The sequence below is a fragment of the Schistocerca nitens genome, chromosome 10 (assembly GCF_023898315.1).
Source record: "Schistocerca nitens isolate TAMUIC-IGC-003100 chromosome 10, iqSchNite1.1, whole genome shotgun sequence".
Lineage (NCBI taxonomy): Eukaryota > Metazoa > Arthropoda > Insecta > Orthoptera > Acrididae > Schistocerca > Schistocerca nitens.
The window spans coordinates 27,162,561-27,182,571 of record NC_064623.1 but is presented as its reverse complement, the minus strand read 5'-3'; the positions used below and the strand labels follow the sequence as shown (position 1 = coordinate 27,182,571).

General features: G+C 45.3%; 1 protein-coding gene across 6 annotated transcripts in view; it reads right to left on the bottom strand.

Moving 5' to 3' along the window:
• Nucleotides 1–20,011, bottom strand: part of LOC126210295 (kinesin light chain) — a 424,978-nt gene that overhangs the window by 251,329 nt on the left and 153,638 nt on the right. The window contains exon 1 of one of the 6 annotated variants that reach the window (XM_049939488.1): nt 19,434–19,569. The exons of the other annotated variants lie outside the window; for them this stretch is intronic. The gene's annotated coding sequence lies outside the window, so the exon portion shown is untranslated. Of the gene's footprint in view, nt 1–19,433; nt 19,570–20,011 lie in introns of those variants that run through there. 6 annotated transcript variants of the gene reach the window in all.

The window sequence follows — 20,011 nt, the reverse complement described above, 5'->3', positions numbered from 1 at the left end:
CTACATCTTTCCGTACGAGCTCTGATTTCCCTTATTTTATCGTGGTGGTCGTTTCGCCCTCTGTAGGTCGGTGTCAACTAAATATTTTCGCATTCGGAGGAGAAAGTTGGTGATTGGAATTTCGTGAGAAGATTCCGTGGCAATGAAAAACGCCTTTCTTTTATGATTTCCAGCCCAAATCCTGTATCATTTGTGTGACATATTTCGCGATAATACAAAACGTGCTGCCTTTCTTTGAACTTTTTCGATGTACTCCGTCAGTCCTACCTGGTAAGGATCCCATACCGTGCAGCTGTATTCTAAGAGAGGACGGACAAGCGTAGTGTAGGCAGTCTCCTTAGTAGGTATGTTACATTTTCCAAGTGTGCTGCCAATAAAACGCAGTCTTTGGTTAGCCTTCCCCACAACACTTTCTGTGTGTTCGTTCCAATTTAAATTGTTCATAATTGTAATACCTAGGTATTTAGTTGAATTTACGGCATTTAGATTAGACTGATTTATCGTGTAACCGAAGTTTAATGCGTTCCTTTTAGCACTCATGTGGATGACCTCAGACTTATTTAGGGTCAACTGCCACTTTTCGCACCATTCAGATATTTCTTCTAAATCGTTTTGCAGTTTGTTTTGATCTTCTGATGACTTTATTAGTCGATAAACGACAGCGTCATCTGCGAACAACCTAAGACGGCTGCTCAGACTGTGTCCGAAATCGTTTATACAGATAAGGAACAGCAAAGGGCATATAACACTACCTTGGGAAACGCCAGAAATCACTTCTGTTTTACTCCATGACTTTCCGTCAATTACTACGAACTGTGACCCCTCTGACGGAAATGCTTGACAGGTACGTTATGTGAGGGTTGCATGAAACCTCGCAGTGGGCATCATACTTGGCGAGAGACATTGTTTTACGCATCCCTGCGTGCTCAGAACTGGAAACGAGCGACGTGACGCTATCGACACTGCTCAACACCCGCTAAAAGTTTCACCGGATTTTCGCGACCTATCGGACCTTACTTTCCGGGCAGCTCCCGTATTTTGCGTCACTACCGCTACGCCAGACGCTTGCTTGTTTCTCAAGTATTGTGCCACAGAGGCGGCAGGGCGCCTCAGTGACCGTACTGAACACCCAGTACACGCCACAGGCAGAACGCGGCACAGGTGGCTTTTGAGCAACAGCATCGATCGGCGGGTGCGGCGGTGACCGCTAAAAGCGTGCACTCGACAGGCCATTAGCCTTCCGCGGTCGCCTCTGCACAGATGGCCGGCAACACAACAGCTCGTTTTGTAACATTCCGCTCCCTCTACCTGCCCAGTAATTTCCATATATCTGTCTCCGACACACTACCGCGCAATTCACTTTTCTGATTTTAGAGGTTTCAGTAAGTCACCACCTCTGGCTACCATTCGAATGACTAGTCCCATATTATTTACACTGAAAATGAACCTGAAAGAACATCACAAAAACCAAACAATGCAAAAAGGTATAAATCCGCGAAGCTGGAGCGTCTTAAACTGTGAAAGACAGCGACTGGTACAGTGGCTGACAAATGACAATCACTCCGAAAATCAAATCTCCCATCTCCCACGCCACGTTTTAGCGAGCAACAACTTCGTTAGGACTGAAATCCTCTGGTGCAACAATGACAAATTCCACCGACTGAGGTCTCGCCTCAAGACCTGTTTTCCAACACGGAGATCAATGTAGAACGCAAAAAGCTCGAAACTTGGCGCGGACTTCAATGCGAGATGCCTATTAACAGTTTCCAAAACGAAATTGTCTCGAAACCTGGCGGAAAATCCAAAGAGATTCTGGTCGTATGTGAAGTATGTTAACGGCAAGAAACAATGCCTTCTCTGCACGATAGTAATGGAGATACTATCTAAGACAGAGCTGCCAAAGCAGAGTTACTTAACACAGCCTTCCGAAATGCCTTCACAAAACAAGACGAAGTAAATATTCCAGAATTCCAATCGAGAACAGCTGCCAACATGACTAACGTAGAACTAAATATCCTCGGATTAGCGAAGGAACTTAAATCACTTAATAAAAGCAAGTCTTTCGTCCAGACTGTATATCAATTAGGTTACTTTCGGAGTATGCTGATGCAATAGCTCCATACTTAACAATCATATATAACCGTTCGCTGTGCGAAAGATCCGCACCCAAAGACTGGAAAGTTGCACAGGTTACACCAATATTCAAGGAAGGTAGTAGGAGTAATCCACTAAATTACAGGCCCATATCGTTAACGTCGATATGTAGCAGGATTTTGGAACATATATTGTGTTCGAACATTATGAATTACCTCGAAGGAAACGGTCTATTGACACAGTCAACATGGGTTTAGAAAACATCGTTCCTGTGAAACACAACTAGCTCTTTATTTACATGAAGTGCTGAGTGCTACTGACAAGGGATTTCATATCGATTCCGTATTCCTGGATTTCCGGACGGTTTTTGACACTGTACAACACAAGCGGCGCGTAGTGACATTGCGTGCTTATGGAATATCGTCTCAGTTATTTGACTGGATCTGTGACGTCCTGTCAGAGAGGTCACAGTTCGTAGTAACTGGCGGAAAGTCATCGAGTAAAACGGAAGTTATTTCTGGCGTTCCCCAAGGTAATGTTATAGGCCCTTTGCTGTTCCTTATCTATATAAACGATTTGGGAGACAATCTGGCCAGCCGTCTTCGGTTGTTTGCAGATGACGCTGTCGTTTATCGACTAATAAAGTCATAAGATAAAAAACTGCAAAACGATTTAGAAAAAATCTCTGAATGGTGCGAAAAGTGGCAGTTGACGCTAAATAACGAAAAGTGTGAGGTCATCCACATGAGTGCTAAAAGGAACTCAAACTTCGGTTACACGATAAATCAGTCTAATCTAAAAGCCGTAAATTCAACTAAATACCTAGGTATTACAATTACGAACAACTTAAATTGGAAGGAACACATAGAAAATGTTGTGGGGAAGGCTAACCAAAGACTGCATTTTATTGGAAGGACACTTAGAAAATGTAACAGACCTACTAAGGAGACTGCCTACACAACGCTTGTCCGTCCTCTTTTAGACTTTTGCTGCATGGTGTGCGATCCTTACCAGATAGGACTGACGGAATACATCGAAAAAGTTAGTTCGAAGAAAGGCAGCACGTTTTGTATGATCGCGAAATATGGGAGAGAGTGTCACAGAAGTGATACAGGTTTTGGGCTGGAAGTCATCAAAAGAAAGACGTTTTTCGTTGGGACGCAATCTTCTCACGAAATCCCAATCAACTTTCTCCTCCGAATGCAGAAATATTTTGTTGACACCGACCTACGTAGGGAGGAACGATCACAGCGATAAAATAAGGGAAATCAGAGCTCATACGGAAAGATGTAGGTGTTCATTCTTTCTGCGCGCTTTATAGGAGATTGCAATAATGGAGAATTGTGAAGGTGGATCTATGAACCCTCTGCCAGGCACTTACATGTGATTTTCAGAGTATCCAGGTGGATGTAGAACAGGACGCGGCAGCATTTGCGAGCAAACCGGCACAGACTCTGGTACGCAGTACCGTACCTTCAGTTTCTTTGTTACATCCTGTTTCAGACCTACGCCACGCAACTCTCAGGCATGGCGCCACCTCACATTCGTCGGGAATCGTCTGCCGACGCGGAGAGGGGACGTGCTAGCCAGGGAACCCGTCCACTACGTGAACATTTTCCAACTGCCCCACGGTTGAGTTTCAGAAGACCACTTGGCTAGTAAACAGCAGCAGCTGCAGCAAGGAAACAACTGTGGATTTCTCGACTGTCCGGTCTCTCCCTTCAGAAGCCGACCTCGGCAGTAACAAACGGATCGTGTGGCAGCCACTCGGCGGTCTTCGTTCTGGACTCTGAAATTCAAAGAGTAACCACCAGAAATTACACACCCCTGTCGATTCCACGGACTGTGAGTGTGGAGAAACAGACTGGAGCACCTAGTGGATTGCCAGCTGTGCCTTGTATCTTTCAATGAAGATCATTGCTTGCTACTTCGAGAGCAATACTGTAGATGCAAGATTTCAGTCAACACTATTATTCCTTACTTCATTTGATTTTAACGTTTATCATATTTTACTTGTGACTCAAAAATAAACTCATACACACTTTCTCGTCTTCTCCACCTTTCCCTTGTAGTGTGTCATGCCCTAAGCAATAACACGTTCACGTACTCTTACATGGGGGGGGGGGGTTGTTGGATCATCAGCATTTAGACAAGCACAGATATCTAGTGTCGTTAACCAGTAAACGATTACAGCGGTTTACAGCTCCAAGCAGTATCTCGAAACTTACAGTTGCTTTCGACGAATAAGCGCATCTCTGCATTTTTACATACTTTTCGGGGGAGGGAGGCGGACATCGTGCACCAAATGAAGAGGGAAAAAAAAAAACAAAAAAAAAAAGAAACGAGTCCATATACACACATGTCCAAAGAGCCTTAGAGTGAGTTATTAACGAAAGACTTTTTAAGTCTCTGATGCTGTCTCAGCAACGGGTCCATGAACAGGAGCAAATGGCGTGTGACTCGCCTGGATTCAATCTGGAACCCATTCTTAAAAAGCACTCCAGTCTCGCGATCGTGCACCAAAGTCCTCTCTCTGTGTACTCACTAAATGACTTTGTGCATTATACGAGGGGTTAAACGCTACGAAGACGCACGTGAAACGATCCACGTAGCTTAATCTAATGTACACAGATGTCATCTGCAGGACGCAACATCGCCCTTGACAGTACAATGAGTACATTAGCACACTGCTTTCAACCGGTGATGTGTTATCCAACGTGATCATTTTTAAATATGGGTCGCGATTTCTACTGTGTCCCAATACGTATCAAGCAAAACTTTCGTAAATGACTGAAAAACGACAATTGCTGCATTTGGGCACTGAAATACCCCAATAGCGACGGGTGAAAACTTTTGCCGCACAGGGATTCGAACCCGGCTATACGACCCACATCTCCAGACGCTCCACACTGCAGAGCAGAGTCTCTCTTCTATTATTCCTCTTCGCTCGCAGCCCCACTGCACCGTTATTCCTGCGAGAGGTCGGGCATTACTGCCCATTTGCACTGAAAGATGGATATGCTGTCAGGTGTGTATGTTACGTAGGTATGGTGCCTGTTCTTTCGGACATGCGTGTCCAATAGAACCGTGTCCATCCCCAGCCATCTAATTAGGACGAAAGAAGTTTGATTTTTGGTTTCAGTGCAAATGCACAATAATGTCCGACCTCTCGCGGGAATACAGTAGGGCTCCGAGCCAAGATGAAGAATGGAAAGGGGACACTACAAAGTAGTGAGTGGCTTCCGGGGCTTTGCGTGGGTCGGGGAACGTGACCGGATAGCCGAAGCGGTTAAGGCGACCGCTCGTGTAAACCGGGGAGACTCCGCGTTCGAATCCCGGCCTGACATACATTTTCATCTGTCGACAATGAGTTACGACAATGCCCGAAGGGAGCAAAAGTAAAAAAAAAAACTTCTTTTGTTAAGTACATATATACGGCTGCAGATCGACAGTGGTGTGTGTTCCCTCGGACATGCATGTCCCGAAAGAACAAGCATCATACCAATAACTCAGATGAGCCTTTTAGCCGTCTCGTGTGCGCACAACGGGAAGACGCCCGCCGCCATTTGCATAGCGCTGAGCGAATCGCCCCGGTCCCCACCCAGCCCAGCCTCCACCTGTGCGACGGCCGCGCAACAAGTGGCAGGCCGTACTCGCACAGACACGTCGAACGGCGCGTCGTGCTCACACCGACAGGCAGCGCACCTGCGACACCGGCGCTGTAGCCGTCCAAGAAACGCGAAAATCACTCTTGCAGGGAAATAATCATCCACAATAACCTCATTACCTTGGCAAACTCAATACAAGAAATAATGGGAGATGCATTTGCGTTTTGGGACATCTAATGAATTTGTAGTACCTTAGTCACGAGAGAGAGAGAGAGAACCTTTTAAGAGGTCGCCGACTCCATGATATAAAACGAAACATAGATGTCTGTGCTGTCTTGAATAAGTTAGGAGATACATATTCCCTGGCAGAACTGAATGTCTTCAGGGAGGAAGAAGAGAAGTCCAACAGGGCTGAAGATTCAGCATTAGACACTGCACGGAAAGTAGAGCTGGTCCCCTACTTCTGACTCACTGAAATACGCGTGTTCTCAGGGTGTACGTGGCGACTTAACTGCTTAAAAAAATCTTTATTTCAACATCAATAATATTATTTATACAAAAGGAACCCACCACCTTAGTGATTAGTGGCTCATAACAATTCTACAATGTTATATATTCAGCAGCTATTTTTATTATTAACTGCTTCCTTCTCGAGGAGTAACAGCGGTCCCAGCTTTGTGTCCGTTCAGAGTTCATGCAGTGTGTGTATGGCAACAAAGAAAGGTAGTTGGCGGGTTGCCAGGAATCGAATGGTTGGGTGATTTGGGGGAGGGGGCCGAACAGCGAGGACATCAGTAGCATCGGGTTAGGAAAGGATGGGGGAAGGAAGTCGCCCCGTGCACCTTCAAAGGAACCATCCCGGTATTTGCTTGAAGCGATTTAGGGAAATCACGGAAAACCTACATCGGGGATCCCAATGACACTGTACAGTACCCGTGTCGCATCCAATGAAAGACAGTACTGTAGCGCTCGGGATGTGCGCTCACGGACTTAACCATCAGATGCAGATAATACGCCCAGCCACAATGATTTAATTGTTACGAATTATCGGTAGCCAAATTTAAACATTTCTTGTGGTTTTGTAGCTGCTGTTTTGACGTTTCCGCGTCGTCTCCTTCCTCTGCCCGTTCTAAACCAATTCGGAATCTCGAAAGGACATTAATGCAATCCGTTGAGGATCAATTGTGAAAATGTCCTGCGGAAGGAACCCTCTACCACACACGTTGTATGTACAACATGCAAGAAATAAACGGCTGCACGTCAGTTGGAAGCAGTTGGCAGGCCAGTGTGTTACTGAAGCGATACAGAACCACCAGCTGCTGCTCTGTCCCCAGCCCTCTGTCTCATGGCAAACGTGTGCAGATCATTCCTGTCATCGGCCTAACTACTCTAACAGCTAGACTCTGAATTGTAATATCACGCTTCTGGCGGATAAAAATGTAGGAAGGTCAAAGAAGAGCCACTTTTTTTATTTTGCTGGTTGTTTAGGAGCTGCAAGAATGAACGTCTCCACACACAGGTGCGTAATGAAATATTCCAAGTTGTATACTGCCCAGAGCTAGTCGCAATGTCTAAAGTGGGCGGTGACGCTGTCACACTCCCAAAATCAATGACCATCTATTTCTACATCGTAACCTGATTACTTATTTCATACAATCAATCATTACCGTCTTGTATACCCTCTATTCTCTACACATTTATTCGTGTGTTTGTTAAAGGAAGTCTTTAAGTCTTCCCGCCAGTATTCTATTTATTATATTTTGCACGAATGGCTAATTTCGCCCTTACAGGCTATTTTCAAGCGCAGTCTGCGAAGAAACATATCGAACATACAAGTCTGGCTTGCTTACATGGAAAAGTAGTACTTTTTACAACTGACAGCCGAAAATTGTACTTACAGGTGTCGATGTGTTTCACAATTATCCTGTTAATGGACAGCGGATATAGCCGATCTGAAAGTCGTCACTTGTGAAAATTACTATTTCTGTATGTCAGTAAATCAAACTTTTATCTTTGATCTGTTTCTTTGTAGGTTGTGCCTCAAAATCGCCTGTAAGGCCGAAATTGGCCGTTCATGCAGAATGCAATAAGTTTAATACGAGGGTTGGAACTTTAGTAGTGGCAACTATTTATTTACAGCTCGTACAAAATACGTGTTTCAAAGTTTTACTGACCTTCAAAGTAGTCACCAGCATTCTGTATAACCCGTTGCCAGCGATGCGGAAGTCGTGGGATACTCTTAGCAGTGCCACTTCTGTTGACAGTTTGAGCGGCGCGGTCTGTTGCCCGACTAATTTGTAGCAGTTCTGAAGAGAATGCCGTGAAGTGTTTCCTTCAGTTTAGAAATCGAGTTGAACTCACGAGGGCTTAAGTCAGGGGAGTGCAGTAGGCGGTATACCACTTAGGAGCCCCATCAGTCAAATCAGTAACAGCTTGCACTATACGTGCTTGAGCATTGTCCTGCAAAATGGTCAGGTCTTGCAGAAAGTGTCATCTCTTCTGTCTGCATGCTGTTCATTTTTTGAACACAACCTACCACCAGCTTAGAGACAGAAATGATGGCACTTTCTGCAGGACCTGACCATTTTCCAGCACAATGCTCAAGCACGTATAGTGCAAGCTGTTACTGATTTGACTGATGGGGCTGCTAAGTGCTATACCGCCTACTGCACTCCCCTGACTTAAGCCCTCGTGAGTTCAACTCGATTTCTAAACTGAAGGAAACACTTCACGGCATTCTCTTCAGAACTGCTTCAAATTCGTCGGACAATAGACCGCGCCGCTCGAACTGTCACCATAACTGGCACTGCTGAGTGTATCCTTGGGCTTCCACATCGCTGGCAACGGGTTATGCACAATGCTGGTGACTACTTTGAAGGCCAGTAAAACTTTGAAACACGTATCTATTTTGTACGAGCTGTAAATAAATAGTTGCCAGTATTAAAGTTTCAACCCTCATACTTGTGAAAAACGGCAGGTGGCAAATTTCTATATATCCTTTATCTCCTCTATTCTACCGGCAACTAAACTGCGCTCTTTCCCACTAGCCAATTTTCACAAATACCATCAATGTTGCAGTCCGGTACCGACGTCCCCCTGGCTTAGTATACGGCACGTTAACGGGTAGCACCGACCGACAACACGTCAGCGAACCATTCCCGACCACATTTTGCTATCTTGCTAGAAATTTAGTTTCAAATGCTTCTCACTCCATATACTGCATCCTCATTTACTGATCCAACGAGAAACCTCTTCCACGCTAGAGTATGGAGAAACCTAGCTGGGTGGCGTAGCCTACGGGAAGGCTGGCGTCGCATTACGTTCCAGGCGTGGTGACCTCTGTAAGGCCCGGTATCACAGCAGCTATGGACCCAGAAAATTTGGTAGCCGCCGCGTCCAGGCTGCAGCCAAACTTGTAGCGGGCAACTCTGGAAACTGAGGCGCCAAATGTACACCGCAGGGGCAGGGGGGGAGGGGGGGGGGATGAGTTTGAGCCCCGGCACAACTTTCCGGCGAGACGCACGCCTCTGGAGCAACGGCAGTGGAATGGGAATGGAAGGGAAGGGAAGATACTGCACACCAGCTACAGTGGCAGAGCGCCTGCCGCTACACTTCACCCGTGTGGCTTTCTGACGTTATGCCATAATAACGCTTCAGGCATAAGCTCAACGGCACTTCTACCTTCCTCTAACATTTTTGACGTTAAAACATCAAAAACTTTTGGAACAACCGTGTTTTAATAGCAACGTACCGTCTGGCACGACGCGTTTCTGCCGTTATCAGGCGAATGAAGAGGGTAGCTCACAAACCAAAATCATTCGTAATTGTGTGATGGAGCCAATCTTACAGTTGCTGATGGAACACGAAAAGCTCGCGTCGGCAACTGCGACCGCCAGTGGAACAGCCGCGGGAAACTTAGGGTGCAAATTTCGTTTCTGACGAGATGGGGAGTGCAGAAGGACCCTAATGTGACACCGCTGTCACTTTTGTGCGTATACCGGTTAGGTTGTCAGTGACACTCCACTCGCTTGGGTGGGCCCTAACAGCAGCAGTGGCGGAAATTGAGAAATCACACTTTCAGTACATACTTTTACTTTACGTAGTCAACGACTTTTACTTTACGTAGTCAACGACTTTTACTTTACGTAGTCAACGACTTTTACTTTACGTAGTCAACGACTTTTATGAAACCTAATATGCTAAAGCAAACATGCCTGAGTTTTGCAAAATGCATTTAGATAATTTTTAACCCATTTCTAAATCACACTATATTCAGTGAAGTTGAATGGAGATGGGTTAAAGAGTTGCAGATTTTACAGCATTATAACATACTCTATGGAAGTTCACAAAAATAAGGCTAGCAGTATGAGCCGTTATATTTCTAAAATACTTTTGGCTCTATAGATGACGTGCTTCCAACGCCCTATAGCAGGGCGTACAATCCGCCCTCCCCCCAAGTGCAAATAACGTAGCTGAAACAAGTATATCTCTCAGTTTAATGTCCCTTGGATGGGGCACGAGCTGTAACTGGGGAATGGCAAGCAAAAAAAAACTGTTTTCAAAGCGACGTAGAAAAGCTTCGGGAAAGCTAAATATGAAAAGCCGGACGGTGATTTGCATCGCTGTCCTGAAACATGCGTCTACCAACTCTTAATGACTGTCATTGGTCAGCAACGCCCAAGCCGGTGAAAGGCATGCGAGAAGGGAATATGACTACGGCACACGGCTTCGCGTGGAAGAAACGAATATAATGTTAAACTATAAAAAATATGCAGGCTCAACAGGGACGTTTACAACTGAAGTGGCTACAGGCGGTCTCTATTTTTTGTTTTTAGACTCTGGATACCCATAAGAAGGGTAACATGTTTAACAGAAAAATTTCAGAAACCTGTACATAGCAGCTTGATGGCCCGCTTTCGTGCGTTCTGCCGAGTTGCCGATTCCATTTTATACACAACGTTTTGACGACCGCCTATCTTTCCAGCGTTGCTCTCCTTGTAGCCAAACATTGCTGCCTTTAAGCTGAACCAACCTCCGGAAAGGCAGACTCAAATGGACCTAGAATCATGAAATTTGGCAATGTTTATCGGCACAATTAAAAGGATAAATCCGAAAAAATTATCTGTAATTTGTATCACATGAAAACTCATTTGCTACACTCGGAAATCTGAATTCCAGCGTCCGATATCTTGACAGTATCAATAGCGATAACATTCTACAATCGTCTGTTTTCGGTCCAGAGACTGGTTTGATGCAGCTCTCCATCATCTAACCATACAGTAAAGCTGCATGCCGTCGGGAAAAATTACGGCTGTAGTTTCCCCTTGCTTTCAGCCGTTCGCAGTACCAGCACAGCAAGGCCGTTTTGGTTAGTGTTACAAGGCCAGATCAGTCAATCATCCAGACTGTTGCCCCTGCAACTACTGAAAAGGCTGCTGCCCCTCTTCAGGAACCACACGTTTGTCTGGCCTCTCAACAGATACCCCTCCGTTGTGGTTGCACCTACGGTACGGCTGTCTGTATCGCTGAGGCACGCAAGCCTCCCCACCATCGTCTAGAGCAGTGATTGCCAACAGGTAGTCCGCGACCTATGCCAAAGGGGCCCTCAAGATGCTATTAGAATAAGAAATATATTAAATAAATTTCGTATTGTAACAGATTTTTAGTTTTGGCCGCTTCCTGCATGAGCAGAGCTTTAGCGAACGCTAACTTCTGCGTCTAACCTCTTCCTACAACCAACTGACAACTAGCACACTAGGGCAAAACTAGAATTCGATAGAGGCAAATAGTTCTGCTGTATTCCGTTAGACTACGCGCGCTGCTTCTTCGCAGCTGACAACTTACAGTCACTTAACAGAGAAACTCGCATTTCAGACGACAATCGGCCATTGTTAATTTATTTCCAGTGCTTTCTCAGACGGTATTGTTTACATATTCAATATTGTGTATTAAAACAGTAGTGTTTGTAAAGCGTTGTTTTTTGGGAAAGCTACAGTTCGCATAGTTAAAAATGGACCGTTTGTTAAAAAGTTGTTCGTTAAAACGAGAAAGGCCTACAGATGAAGAGGAAGATAATGCATTTGTTATACTAAACACCCAGATTTGAAGACAAAGATTTCGAGCAATAATCCAAAATTTAACAATAACAATGATGGCTAAATTGAAAAACTTAAAGCTCAATAGTTTTTCAGTAATGAATATATCAATGTTTCATCTAAGGAGCAAAAACAGAAAAGGTATAAAAAGAGTCTTAATTTGGCTTTTTTAGGTACTTGATACTGTGATATGACAAGGTACCAATCATGCTTGATGAGGGGGTCCTCGAGAAAATTTTGTTGGGAATCCCTGTTCTAGAGATTATTCCCGTGATGGATGAACTGTCTGTAAACGTAACTAAGTTTGTACTACTATGATACGGCTTTTTTCCTAATGTGATATACATACACTCAAGGTATAATATATATATTTAAAAATCAGCTTTCGCCGAATTATCCCTCGAGTGTAATCAGAAAACGAAATGCCGCGCGACCAGTGGTGCAAATGTCAAGTTTCCGGGACAGCGTAAATAAGGGATCTACCGAAATAGAGATGTAAGAACATTAACACCGTCGGAGGTTTCAATTTAAACAAGGCTTGGGGGCGCATAAGAGCTAAGAACCAGCGAGCCATCTCAGCCATCAGGCCTGAGATGCTGACAGCGAGTGCGCTTCTTAACACAAAAGAGTGTTGTGGGAGCCGAGAGTGGGATAGGAGCACAGACAGCGGCGCCCTACCCAGGGCAGTCCACAGTCTGGTTGGAGTCCACCCACCGACAAGACTCAACAAAACTCAAAGCGCCTGAAGAATACGAACGAGTCGTTCGTCGAAAAACTGTGCATAAAAATGGGAAGAACACACTCGCCCGGAAGCACACCATTAATCGAGCCTAGTAACCCTCAGGGACGAGATGTATAGCAGCCGCAGCTAGGGCAGTCACTCATTAAGGTGATTGAAACGTCGCCGTCAGGTACGGGGGCAGAGCGTGCGCTGGCGCGTCCTTGCAACACGCTGGCAGCAGCTCGGGATCGATCTAGCGACCCCGGGGGAGAGCTATCGACACGCGACGTGCGGATCAATAGCGGCAGAGGCGGCGCCAAAGCCAGTGCGACGCGCAAAGTCAGACAAGCAGGCAGCCACTCGTAGTGCCCGGCCGGGGGCGGCGCCGCCCACCCGATGATTGGATCCGTTCACAGGGCGCCTCCAAAGTCGCCAACACCGCTGCCCCAAGTCCCACCACAACAGCTCGTAGACCGCAACCACCCAGAACCACCTACACAAAGTCGTGTGTCACCGCCACTGTCACTTTGGGCCTTTACGTCCAGCTTCAAATGGCTACAGTTGTGTTTATAAGGTGTACAGCTTCAGACACTTCTTCCACTCCAACGGATTCCAATGCTCAATGGGCCATTCCTCCTCACACTATACATATTTGGGTGCTCTACATTACATCTGTCAGATGACCAGTTTGATTCTAGGAAAACTAAAGGCACCACAGTACCAAGTCTGACGCTGTGAATTTTAATGGAAGCAAGACAAACATCAAAACACCATCTACATAGAGCATTGTATGTAGAGGTAGAAAAAGCGACCTCGAATTTAAAATTGTGAAATGTGTGTGACAATTTCAAGAAAATGGGTATAAACCGTAGGTAAGGACATAAAACATACGAGGCGTGTTTTTTAAGTAAGTACCGTTTTGAAATTTAAGACGTGCTAAGATATCTCAATTTTATTTTTACATGAAAGTCTGTACCTTAATCTACGCACTCACGCCATTACAGACTGATTCTTCCTTGTTTACTTTGTGTACTGAGTGTTTAAGATGCCTCCGATAATCGTTAGTACCGCCGACTTAAGTACGGGCTGTTATTTCTTAGTGCTGCCTAAAAGCGATCGATATTCATCGTGAGATCTGTGCACTTTACGGAGAAAACTTAGTGAGTGATGGAATGGTAAGAAAGTGGGTGAGAGCGTTTAAAGATGGCCGCACAAATGTGCATGATGAACAACGGAGTGGGCGTCCTTCGGTCGTTAATGGAAGTTTGGTGCAGGAAGTGGACAATAAGGTGAGAGAACAGACGCTTTACCATTTCCTCCTTGCCGGACGACTTTCCTAATGTTTCTCGTAGTGTTTTGTAAGGCATTGTGACCGAGCACTTTAATTACCGAAAATTGTGTGCACGTTGCGTACCGAAAATATTGACGGATGTGCACAAAACCAAACGTTTAGACAGTGCATTTACTTTCCTTGAGCGATACCACAACGACGGTGATTATTTCTTAATCCAACTTGGTACGGGCGATGAAACATGGGTGGCCTACGTCACACCAGAATCAAAGCAACAGTCCATGGAAGTTGAGCAAGGGCATCGTTCTGCTGCAAGACAATGCCCGTCCTCGTGTGGCGAATCAGACCAAAGATCTCATCACGTATTTTCCATGGGAAACTTTGGATCATCCTCCGTACAGCCCCGATCTTGCGCCCAGTGACTTCCATCTGTTCCTGCACTTGAAGAAACACCTGGGCGGTCAGCGTCTTCGAGACGATAACGAAGTCAAAAGAGTGGTGACGCAGTGGTTAACAAGTCAGACGGCAGACTTCTATAAGAAGGGTATTCAAAAACTGGTACAACGTTATGACAAGTGCCTCAATGTTGACGGAAATTATGTAAGAAAGTAGAGTAAGGTACAGGCTTTCATGTAAAAATAAAATATTAGGTCGTTTTTAAAATTTCAAAACGGCACTTAAAAAACACGCCTCGTACAATGGAACTTCCTGGAAGATTAAAACTGTTTGCAAGGTCCCGAGTTAGAGTCTCAGTCCGGCACACAGTTTTAATCTGCCAGGAAGTTTCGTATCAGCGCACACTCCGCTGCAGAGTGAAAATCTCGTTCTGATAATATACAAGAATCGAGAGGAGTGAATGAACTGCTAGAAATGCAGTCTTTCTGTCCTTCTGTTCAATTTGTGTATCTAAGGAAATAATGACGAAAATAATCATTCACATATGGGATTAAAATATCAGGCTAGCAGGACATCCGAGTTCGCTGACGAGATTCCTACTCTCACGACCAGCCTAATGAGCACACACTGGGTCGTGAATCAAATGCGTACGGAACTAATGAGTAGCAGAAATAAGATTATCACGGAATTTCGGAAAATTCTGGGCCACACAGTACGGACTAAAACGTATACGTCACCATGGAAGATAGGTCCTGAAGGGCAAAGAAATGAAATAGAAGACGCTGCTAGGCAAAGGGTGAAAATTTTTTGATGAAAGAATGCCTAGTGCATCAGACAGGCCGTAACCTGAATCTAGGGAGAAAAAAATGCTGTTGGCGAACACGGCCTTAGCAATAAACGTAGTATCTTGTTTGAGCAGCCTATGCGTCAAACTAAATGGACTGAATCGCCTAAGAGACTGTAGAAAATAGCCATATGTGGCCATATGTGGTTAACAGAGGTACGGAACAGGAATCAGTGATGCGTGGAAGCGCATACGGAGAGACTATAGGAGTATTCCCCATATCATACATGGTGACAAATGAAGATGCTGCGACTTGCTTTTCACTGTTAGTACCAATGTAATCTCTCATAGTGTACACTTCAATTGTTTTTCGACAGAAAATTGCCTCTCTGAAGAAGACAATGGTGAATGATCTCTAAAACACTGACTCAAAGATAATTAAGGCATGTGCACCGAGTACATGAATATTAAGTCTTTAGTACGTTGGAAGGCGTTAAGAACAACGCCGTCCAAAGCCCCCTACTCCACATAGGTTTCGATATTTAAAACCTGCGGGTTCTATGAGGTGATTGTAGACATAATGGTGTAATGGTACCGACAGTGGCCTTGTTGACGGTCACTGTTCAAAATCGGACATGCTGTAATGTACTTTTCATTGGACCCATCTCTCCTACCGGCCACACATCGGACACGAATGAAAGAATGGAACTTGCCAGTGAAGACTGCAGGGATTTGCGGCGATATTCCTGGTTATGGGAGCAGCTGGCTGGCTACGAGCCCGCGGGTTGAGCAACGGGGCAGTCGCCACTTTGGAAAACTTTCTCAAGCTTAAATTAGGTCTCGCGTCAGGACAGGCCGCGCTGCACTTCGTCTTCCCCATCCGACGAGAGGTTCGTGTCAAACGATTTCTTGTGGGGCAGTTCCACATGTGTTTCATCCCTATTTGACAAGTCGCGACTCCGCGCGGTAGTCCTATGGCAACCAAGTGCTGTAGCAGACGAGAGCAGGCCGACTACAATTATCGTAAGAATTCTAATGCTGCTGTACGTGGAACAACCGGCTCAGTCAACCGCCACGAACAAAACACGATGCTCCGACTGTTTCAGAAGGGCACTAGAATGTCTCAGGTGAAGTCTACAATATTCCATGTACTGTCTTGCTCACGAGCTGAAAATTTATGACCCTAGAGGCGTTCTCGGTGACATGGTTTACAAGTCTTTGGGACTCGAGACGAGCAGTTATGTTCCCTTTGTGCGGTATTATGCATCTTTTCCCTAGTTGTCTTTGTCACATGCCGGGCGCCGAATTTGTTGCTCACTACGTACTCCCAAGAAAACTGAAAAGCTGACATGTTAAGGAGTATGGGGACTTAGTCATAAAATCACACTTTAAATATCTAAGTATAAATAGCTACGCGAGAATTGGGGGTTACGAGCAGCGTCATTGTCTCGCCTAATAACTAAATGTCAAATCCACAACAGCTTTATTTCAGATACGTTTATTACGCCACTACGCAGTTCGAACTGAACGATTATCTCCGGGTGATAATAGAAAATCTCAACGCTTCTGAATATACATAGTCATACATTTGTGGCGTAATAAACGCACTAAATACAACTCTGCCACACAAAATCAAGATTATACTGAAGAATTGAAAATACCTTACCACTCTTAGAAAATACCTTTCGATCGGAACGTAAATTTAACGATCATTAGACTAGTTGAGTTCGCCAATTCACAGCCAAACTGACACTCCAACCTAACCTGGCCCTCAGGCTACACTACAAGTCAATCTGTCTGAATCGGCTTAAAATTTTCCGCTCGTGATAACATTCTGTGAATGGCAGTATCGGAGGCTTCCTTAAGCGCACAAAGTTTCACATTTATAGTGGAACTTCAGTACATCCACAATAAAGTTTATTTCCGTTTTAGAGAGGAACCCTGACATGGTCTGCGCTGTATGGCTCAGATTTCGGAGGAGAAAGTGTTTTACAGCCGTCAGCATGGTTTAACCAAGACGCGGAGGTTTGGTATTATACTCTTCGTGTGAACAACAGGCCAAAGAAGACGCAAACGTAAAGCGCGCAACTCCGAACTGCCAGGAGCTATTTCCACGGCCTTGTGGGACAGCATGGCCCTGCCAGCGATTTTGGGCAATGGAGGGGGAGAGGCCACTTGGCTGCCCTCGACAGCGAACAGCCACTTCTGAGGAGGGCTTCCACAGCGGCCCAACAACGCAGGCGCCAGCCCTTTTGTGAACGATGCCATGCGTCACGCAATTGACTTACGCTTTCTGAATCGTATTGTCACTGGATCGAACAGCAAACAAACATACGGAACGTATGAAACCGAGTCTGCGCTACAGGTGTGCTCACGTAATTTGCCAAAACATTTTTGTGGAGGAACTACTTTCTGGATCGATCTTCCAACGTTGAATTTGTCCATATTTTGCAAGAGATTGCTTTGAACTATGACACTTATTGCAGCCAATGTTAATGACGTAGTGGCTAGACCGGTTATTACCAGTAGACCCCAAACTCTGCATTGGCGCTCTGTGGCTGAGCACGCTGGCCGTCATTTCCTACTGAAGATATAGGAGCCTCAGTGAAATGGCCGACAGCATACTCTGATGCTGACATTTATGGGCTAACAATCATGATTAGTAAGAAAGAATATGTGAGCACTGATTGACAAACTACATAGGCAAACGTTTACTTATGGCCAGTGTGCGAGTTATCCTAAATACAAATAAGCAAACCGTTTGTGCTTTCTTAGCTACGCGGAAGTTATAAAATCGGTCAAATGCAAAGTCCACACGCCTCCTTGTGACACTAGGCGCGTCTCTTCTACACTTGTGGCTGAAACACTGTGCAAAACGTTTTAATTGTGTCACTAGCAGAAGCCTAAAATAACGATTTCCATAAACTTTTTCTTTCAAAAGGTTGTCTGCTTAACCTTCTTAGACGCCTAACCTTTAGCGGAAACAGTCGGCCACCTACCTTTACACAGATCGTGATGGTGCAGCCCATACCTTATAGTTCGCTCAGAACGCCATCGTCCCTTTCACTTTAAACTATTCATAAAATAAAAGTACCTCAATATAAGCATCTGCTTAAGCTGTACACTTGAAAATGGCCAAGTGGCCGACAGTACAAAAGCGAATTTTATTAAAGTTTTAATAAACGGCTTTTAAATACTTTTGTATGACAATAGCAACGAGGAAACAAGCAGTCGTTTTATCCCTCTCCATGCGCGAATTTATTGAGACCCTGCAGCTACCAGAGAATGTAACAAAAGAAACACTGGGAACATTTGCCGATGGGACGATCATCCATTTCGCCGCTGTAGTACGAGCCCCTCCTGAAATCCTGGTTATGAAGACATCTGTAGCATATCCCGAGGTCTGTATTATGCTGAATGGTGTTAATTTCTTTGAGAGTGTGCAGCCAACAAATGTGAAGCTAAATTAAGATTTTATCAGTGACGTAGCCTGATTTCATTTGTGCCAAATGTAACGCACTTTTTGTCAAATTCAGGAAACATTTAGTGCTCAAGTGTCCTGTGTGTATATTGATGGCTTCATGTATAAGTACCGTACACAAATACGAAACAAGTAATCGGTTCTACCGTGTTCCCTACCTCCCAAAGGAGTGGTACGCAAGACTAACAAGCTGTTAGACAGCTGACGCAGGAAGGCGGAGAGAAACAGCAGTGTTTAAAGGGGGCGTCAGCGATTAGTCAGCACGAGATATTTTACCGCTCTGATGCCGCCTGGAGCCGGCGTGAGTCACGGCCGCAGATGAGCCAGCTAGCACTTCCTGCCACACGGCACGACTAGATGGTCACTTGTTCGCTATCTTGGCACACGCTGAGCACTATACACGAAACGCTCCCAGGACCGTTATATTACTTGATTGCCGCAATGAAACAAAAAGCGCATTAATTTCATCACTGCAAGATTAACGGGAAAACTTCCAGAGACCCAGCAACAAGAAATAAGATAAAGACACATGGTATAGCACAGACCGAATCAATAGCTCTCTCAATACCGCGACGATCAATATTCCAGTATGACACTTTGCTCACATTTTGCCAGTGACTTCTGCACCACAATTTCATAGATGAGGCACCTGCAATATATTAATAAAAAAAGCCTCAGTCAATTTCTCTAAGTCTATTTATAGACTGACGAAATGGGGCTGCAGATGTAATTTAGGAGTGCTCGACTTGACGGAGCAGCCACGTCGATTTGTATCTGCCGTATCAAACTCGGCACTAATTGTTGCGGAACCGCAGCAACTGAAACCTCAATAACTAGGGTGGACTTTCCTTGGACGCTTCCATTACGCGCGTAGCAGCATTTCCAGCTACGCATTACCACTGGCAGCACTGTGCACGTGAGACGTTCCTCGCGGAAGGCCCTAGAACATGGTGGAACACTCACTACAGAACACTGGAACGACGGAAATTTGGCATCGCACCGCCGCTTCCTGCTCTAAAGCCACACACACTACGCACTACACACAGCAAGCTGCTCCGGCCCGACCCGCAAGCAGACTAAACAGCGAAGCACTACTCTGTTGTCTCGCCGGCAGTACGACTGCGGGCCGCAACGGCGCGCGCGTCGCCCATGTGCTGCCGCCTGGTGGGCAAAATGCCAGCGTCTTGCTGCTGTTCTCAATCTACTCGCAGTAATACGAATTTAAACGAAAAACGTTTTGGCGGCGTGTAAGATATTTCAGATCCCAGATCAAGTTTCTCACTTTATGGTGGTGTGTACATTGCAATAACCTTAATTTGTAAGGGCGGTGCACAGTTCAGATTTCCTCACCGTCTGAAAATATTCGTTATAGGAATGCGAGGGTTAATGTGAACAAAATACGCATCGAGAAACGCCACTGCAGAACGAAAGACTCCGCTAAAATGACATAGATCCCGAATGAGAGTCTCGGTCCGGCACACAGATTTGATCCGCCAGGAATTTTCATATCAGCGTACACGCCGCTGCGGAATAAAAAATTC